Source organism: Triticum aestivum, chromosome 6A (genome assembly GCF_018294505.1).
Source record: "Triticum aestivum cultivar Chinese Spring chromosome 6A, IWGSC CS RefSeq v2.1, whole genome shotgun sequence".
NCBI classification, from domain to species: Eukaryota; Viridiplantae; Streptophyta; class Magnoliopsida; order Poales; family Poaceae; genus Triticum; species Triticum aestivum.
This window is the reverse complement of record NC_057809.1, coordinates 522,542,298-522,549,916: the sequence shown is the minus strand read 5'-3', so window position 1 is coordinate 522,549,916 and position 7,619 is coordinate 522,542,298.

Here is a 7,619-nt window from a genome sequence, read left to right as displayed (position 1 = left end):
GGGCTTGCCTGGTTGCTCTGGCAAGAGAGGGGTCGTCGACTGACGTAGTCGAACTCGGTGGCATCAGCGTCGGTCTCGTAGTCTACCGGAGAGAAGAGGGGGAAGAAATAATGAATACAGAGCAAACAAAGCATCACAAAATATAACAAGGCAATACGCGGTGTTCGGTGTGCCCTAACGCGGTAGTAGGTGATACCGGTGAAGGGGGAAAACATCCGGGAAAGTATCCCCGGTGTTTCGTGTTTTCGGGCAGAGGAGCCGGAGGGGGAAAGTTGCGGGTTCGATAGGTTAGAGGGGTGTGGCGGACGAACGGACTGCGTATCCGGAATCGTCTCGTCGTTCTGAGCAACTTTCATGTTGAAAATATTTTAATCCGAGTTACGGATTAAAAGATATGATTTTTAAAAGATTTTAACAATTTTGGAATTTAATTATTTATTTAATTAATTCAAAAAAATGTATTTATGATGTCAGCATGATGTCATGCTGACGTCAGCAGTCAACAGGGGTTGACTGAGTCAACCCTGACAGGTGGGTCCCGCATGTCATTCTCTGAGTTTAACTAAACAGGTTAATTAGCTTAATTACTTGATTAGGTTAACTAATTCTAATTAATTTAGTTAAACCCAATTAATTAACTTAATTAATTAACTAATTAATTAATTAATTAATTAATAATTAATTTTATTAAATCATTTTTAATTTTATTAATTATATTTATTGTTTTTATTTATTTTATTATTTACTTATTTTTATTTTAAATTTAATTAAACTTTTCCTTTCCTTTTCTTTTTTTTTTTTTTTTTTTTTTTTTAAACCGTTCTGGGGGTCGGGCCCCACATGTCTGTGGCCCATAGGGGCCAATCGGGCGCCGATAGCGGGCGGGGGCGTCAGACGCACCGGAGCGGGCGCACGCCCAGTACGGGCGGACCCGGCAGGGCACCGGCGCCGGAGGTGGCCGCAGGGGGGGGGGGGTGCGCCGGCGGGAGCGCTGGGGACCAGCGCCGCTTGGTAGGGGCGGCACGAGCGGCCGGTGCAGGACGTGGGGCGCGCGCGGCCAACGGCCAGCGGCGACGCCAGAAGAGGGGCGAGGCCATGGCCGAGACGGCCGGAGCAGGGGAGTTAGCGGCGCAAGGCGGGGCCGGAGGCCACGGCGCGGCCAGGCGCCCGGGACGGCAAGCTGCGGTGGCGGAGACGCACGGCGACGTGGTCGGGGGCAACAGGCGCGGGTCGGGCGAGCCCAGTGCGCAGCCGGAGCGCGGTGGTCGTGCGCGGCGTCGGGACGGCCGCGGTGAGCGCGAGGGAGAGGGGGGGAGCTCACAGGGGGTTCGTGGGGTTCGGGGCAACGCGCTCGGTGGAGGTCGGGGAGGTCGACGGGGACGCGCGGCGGAGAGGAGCAGTCCGGTGGGGAAGGGGAAGCAGACCGGCGAGGGAGCTCCGGTCGCCGGCGCGTCTAGGCGGCGACGGGCGCGCGAGGGAGAGGGGTTCGTCGCCGGCGGGTGGCTCGTCCACCGCGGTAGGGTCGCCGGGCGGCGCAGGGCGATGGCGAGGTGGTCGGGGCGGCGGCGCCAGGGGCGCCCTCGGGGGCGTGCGGCAGAGGGGGGAAGAAGGGGGGCGACGGGATCGGGTAGCTCCCGATCCGGACGGCGCGGGGGAGGAGAAGGAGGGGATCGGGGGGGGCGAGTGGGGGGGGCGAGTGGGTGGCGGCTAGGGTTGCGGGGGGGTGAGGGGAGTGGATAAGGGGTGGGGTTTGGGGCTGGCCTGGTGGGGTGGCCGGCTAGGCCGGTTGGGTTGGCCCAGTTGGGCCACGGCCCAGGGGGGCTTTCTCTTTCCCTTTTTTTTTGTTTAGTTTTTGTTTTCTGTTTTTTTTATACTTTGCTTTCTTTTAGTTTCCTATTATTTTAGTTTTAGTAAATTACCAAAGTGGCACCTAAATAGCATTTTACAAATTATGCCACGGCCACAATAGTTTAATACTTATAACAATTTAGTTTTGTAAATGTTTATTATTTTTAAAGCATTAAACTAATTGTTTTTGCTACCTTTTATTCATTTAACAGTATTTAAACATTTTATAAAAGTGTGGTTTCTCCACCATAATTATCTATGCAATATTTGTCACATTTAGAACATTTTAGTTTTGACTTTTGAAAACGTTTATTGTTTGCTTGATTTTGAATATGAGTTTAAATCGGTTCCGAATTAACACGAGATTAGCGAAAAAAATCGAAGTGATGTGGCATCATTAGCAGAGGGTTACTGTAGCTTGATTACCCGGGCGTCACAATTCTCCTCCACTACAAGAAATCTCGTCCCGAGATTTAAGCGGTGGATTAAGGGGGGAAAGGTGCTCGTAGCGAAAAACCTAATGAGTCTTCTCGGTCTTGGCTGCCCTTTCGAAGAGGTTGATCCCTTCCGTTGATGTCTTCATTTCTTTGCTTCAGGTCATCATGGTGAAGTCGGCATCCTTTTCTTTGGGAACTCCAACGTACTTACGAATAGGTAAGGGGCAGCTCTACAACGATAGGATGTTACAAGGGAAAATCTTCTGGGGGTTTCCCAAGTATGAACATATGAGTATCTCTCGAGTTGAACAAATGAAACTCATCGAGAGCAAAGTAAGACGGTGCAATAAGAGGTTCCAAGTGGATAGATAGTTGCTCGAAGTCTGAACCAGAGTGAGAAAGGGTTTCAGAGCAGCGAGAATAAGTATTGCGTCTGATACCAGATTAGAGCATTAGGAAGGTGGCCCGTGAATTAAATACGAAGCCAAGCGCGAGGAATAACTTCGACAACAGGGTGTATAGGAGAGTCAGGTTTCGATCCTATGGATCTGTGGGTTATGGGCCCACCATGTGGTTTTTTTTTTTTTGTAATAGGAGCAGTGACATCTTTCACGGTCATGATAGCAAGGCATGTCAGGGAGTACCAAGTCAGTTATGTCGGCAACAACGTTGGTACCAAGGGCGAGGGACGAAGAGAACCATTTTCCTGCTCGTTGAAATGAGGCGGACCAATAGGCAAGGTTCCCGTCCATCGGTGGTTACCGGAATGTCATCAACAATAGTAACAAGGTCTTACTGACAGAGTTGTACATCGAGGTGTTTGCACAAGCAGTGGATTATTACTGCTTATATCATATAGATCATAGAAAAGGTTTAAACAAACCAATGGAAGGAAAATATGATCATCAGATTAAACAGAACAATGGAAAGGAAAATATGTTTAAACACATATTTCGAGGGTATATCCTTCCCAAGGACAAGCGGAGCATGATATCCATGACAGGATAGAAAGTAGAAACCGTTTAGGTAAGGGGAGAGGAATTTGATGACAATACCCATACAGCGGTGTTTGGATAATTGATCAGGAAACATTTAGCATTGGGCTTGAAATGTTCTTGTCAAAAATCGGAGTACCACAAACATGCTTCGAGATAGCATCGACATGGTCTTCGAGCAAAGGTCGGACTTTGGAAACATGAAGGATCCATCAGGAATAACTTGTAGAATAAGTCTTACAATTTCCTCATGGATGAATGGATAATCTTGCTGAAAAGGAATCTATAATGATAGGTCCTCCAGCCGGGGGGGGGTGCTAGGCATGACATCATGTTACCGGGTCATCAAAGGATCAACATCATAACTCTTGGAAAGTTGTCCCAACCATCATATCTGATGGAGATTCAGATATGAGGGGTGTCAGGATACCTCAGGCTCAGGATGCCTGAGAAGAAAGGTGCAACACAAATTGACGGGATGACACTGTAAGATTCTCGGGAAATGAACTAAGAAGTGATTTCCGTTAACAAGAGTTCATCATTAACCCAAGGAGAGGATGATGACGTGGCTGATGGACTCAGCGATAATTCAACGAGGTATCCAAAAGATGGATCTCCACAATTATGTGGATAAGGGGATAACATCTGTCAGATTAAACAATATAATGGGATATGCTCGAGGAAAACATACATAATTAAACATTGGTTGAACGGTGCGCCCGAATATGGGTTGGGTCGCACGATCAATGTTAGAGTGGTGACTTGACGAACAAAAGAATTAGAATGAAACTCGACCATTACTTCAAAGCAATGGGTCGCTAGAAGTTTTGAATTCACACCTCATAGTTCAACTGTCGGTATTCCGGTTAGAAACAACACGGGTACCAAGAAAGAATGGTGAGGGTGAGAAGTATCACCATACCAAGAAGTCTTAAGAGGTGGAGTAATCCTCACGACCTTCTTGACATAAAAGATGGTAATACTCCATGGTAAAGAAGAACAAATGCTAGGTAGCAAGGAACTCGAGGTATAACACAGAACACAAACAAGTTTTTGTTGGAGGGAACGCAATAAAGAGGTCGATGACAACACAAATCATCGAGGGCAAGGATGGTATTTCTCATCATTAATTCAATTGATATCCTGGAAGAGCATCAGAATGTAGATGGTGATCATGACACATTTGTCGAGAGATTCCACGAAGATGTAATCGATCCGCGATCACAACAAGTCAAAAGAATGATGAAGCAAGAGGTTATTGGAACCATAGGTACGACACAAACTCGAAATCAAGCTTGATGTTCAAGGCGAAATGATATGATGAGGAAGATCGACGTAAGCTTAGCTCATCATCGAAGGTTGTGCTCCAGGATTAAGGACCAAGTAGCACAGTTAGAATCGTCACGACAATGATATAGCCAAACAGGCTAGGAATGCTGTGATCGGGTACAAACTCATACTTATAGAAGCTTACTGAAGAGTTGTTGAACCGTAGAGCGGACTCGGTTCAGTTATCGGGGTCTTTGAGTGTTCAGTAACTCAGGGCCCGTGAAAAATTGGAATCAGTGGAAAGGTAGCACTTGATGAAGAACTCATAAGATGTTATGCAGTTCCATGATAATCTCGAGATACCGGGGGCAACACTCAACGACAGATCAAAGTAGAGGTTGGACTGGGGTATTACTCTGTAGAAGGCAAGTGCTTAAACTTGCACGAGAAATGGTATTTAAAGGAGAACATGGTCGGAAACCATGATCATTAATGATCAAACCACGGATACAAGATGAACTTATAACAAGGGGGTAACTATTTTTACGAGCAGCTTCCATGATAAGTTATACATCGTGTCCATGGGCAAGAACGCAAGGTTCAAGGTCGACTCCCACTTCTTCAATGTATAACCTTCCATTCACTTCTCGCTTTGATAAAAGCATTAGTGTTGAAAGTTTTACCTGGTGAAATACCAGAAGAATATGACTCGTGAAAACTTCCGAGTTCACACATATTAAGGAAGGCCTTGGTTCAACCCATCAGGGTATCATGGAAATATATACCACAAGCTACAATAGTAAATACCACCAGCTCGAAAGCTGAGCATGGTTGAGAAAGCAGAGGATACAATTTACCAAAGGCATTATGTATCGAAGAAGGAACTCACAACGTGATTAATTATGAAGGAAACTGTCGGATAATAATCCAACAAAGGACTTGACGGTCCACAAAGGATATGATATGAGTATCGTTACTCAACCAGAAGAGGAAGGCATGCAAATGCAACAGGTTATGGAATCATCTGAGTAATTTGCAGCTTAAATGCAAAGGAATTATGTTTTCCAAAACAAAGGATCAGAAGCAATGCTCTGATTAGGGGTGGATAAGTCGAATAGCCTTAGGGTACAATCAAAGACAATTGGATTGGTCGAGAACCAATTCCAGTTAAAAGAATGGCAGCTCAGCCGGAAAAGTAATTTATAATGATCAATGATGATTGCGTGTATTCGCAGACGTATTGAGTCAACAGACTCAAAATGATAATGACAAGGAATGTCAATATGACCACGAGACTTATGGGATTAACCATAATGCCAAAGCAAGAATTTCAAGAGCCAAAGGCCCCAAAGGATTTTCGGAAGATCGAATATTATTTTGAAGACTTTTGTGAAACACATGGACAACTGGGGTTGAGCGGATACTCGACAAGTGCGGCGATTTATTTGAAGGGGTATTCATGTGGCAAAGAACTGCTAGGCAGTAGGCACGAAGTATTCTCGGAACGATAGAGAAAACTTCGGGTATCTTGTAATAACAAGAACAATGGGGAATGATCGTAAGAATGGCAAGTGTAAGTAGTTAACCATAAGGATTTATCGGTGGTCGGGAATAGCAAAAGTGATGGGCACAAAGTCTCGAGAGAATATCAAAGAGTATCTCCGAAATCTTCTGGTGCAGTCGGTGACCATCTGGACTGAAGGGGCTCTCCGGGAGAAAGCACTCGCGAGAACCTAAAGTTAGTTTTGTTATTAGCAAAATCGTTTAACCCGAATAGAAGAGAGTTCAGAATCCCAGAGTAAAGATCGAGGAGTAAAAGATCCTAATACCACCCAATGGCGACGTGGGCCCATGGGCCGCACAGCCATGTTAGTAAAAGTTTTGTAAAGTCTAGACTCGACTTCGGCCAAGGAGTTGGAAGGGGGATTCCTACAGGCAGTTGGCTCTGATACCAACTTGTGACGCCCCCGATTTAATCGTACACTAATCATGCACGCAAATGTGTACGATCAAGATCAGGGACTCACGGGAAGATATCACAACACAACTCTACAAATAAAATAAGTTATACAAGCATCATAATACAAGCCAGGGGCCTCGAGGGCTCGAATACAAGTGCTCGATCATAGACGAGTCAGCGGAAGCAACAATATCTGAGTACAGACATAAGTTAAACAGGGTGCCATAAGATGGCTAGCACAAACTGGGATACAGATCGAAAGAGGAGCAGGCCTCCTGCCTGGGATCCTCCTAGGTCACTCCTGGTCGTCATCAGCGGGCAACACGTAGTAGTAGGCACCTCCGGTATAGTAGGGGTCGTCGTCGACGGTGGCGTCTGGCTCCTGGACTCCAGCATCTGGTTGCGACAACCAGGAAGAAAGGAAAGGGGAAAAAGCAACCGTGAGTACTCATCCAAAGTACTCGCAAGCAAGGAACTACACTACATATGCATGGGTATATGTGTAGGGAGGCCATATCGGTGGACTGAACTGCAGAATGCCAGAATAAGAGGGGGATAGCTAATCATGTCGAAGACTACGCTTCTGGTAGCCTCCGTCTTGCAGCATATAGATGAGAGTAGAATGTAGTCCTCCAAGTAGCATCTCCAAGCAGCATCGCATAGCATAATCCTACCCGGCGATCCTCTCCTCGTCGCCCTGCGGAAAAGCGATCACCGGGTTGTCTGTGGAACTTGGAAGGGTGTGTTTTATTAAGTATCCGGTTCTAGTTGTCATAAGGTCAAGGTACAACTCCAAGTCGTCCTGTTACCGAAGATCACGGCTATTCGAATAGATTAACTTCCCTGCAGGGGTGCACCACATAGCCCAACACGCTCGATCCCATTTGGCCGGACACACTTTCCTGGGTCATGCCCGGCCTCGGAAGATCAACACGTCGCAGCCCCACCTAGGCACAACAGAGAGGCCAGCACGCCGGTCTAAACCTAAGCGCGCAGGGGTCTGGGCCCATCGCCCTGAGCACACCTGCACGTTGCGAGGGCGGCCGAAAGCAGACCTAGCCTAGTGGCGTTCCAGTCCAATTCGGCGCGCGCCGCTCCGTCGCTGACGTC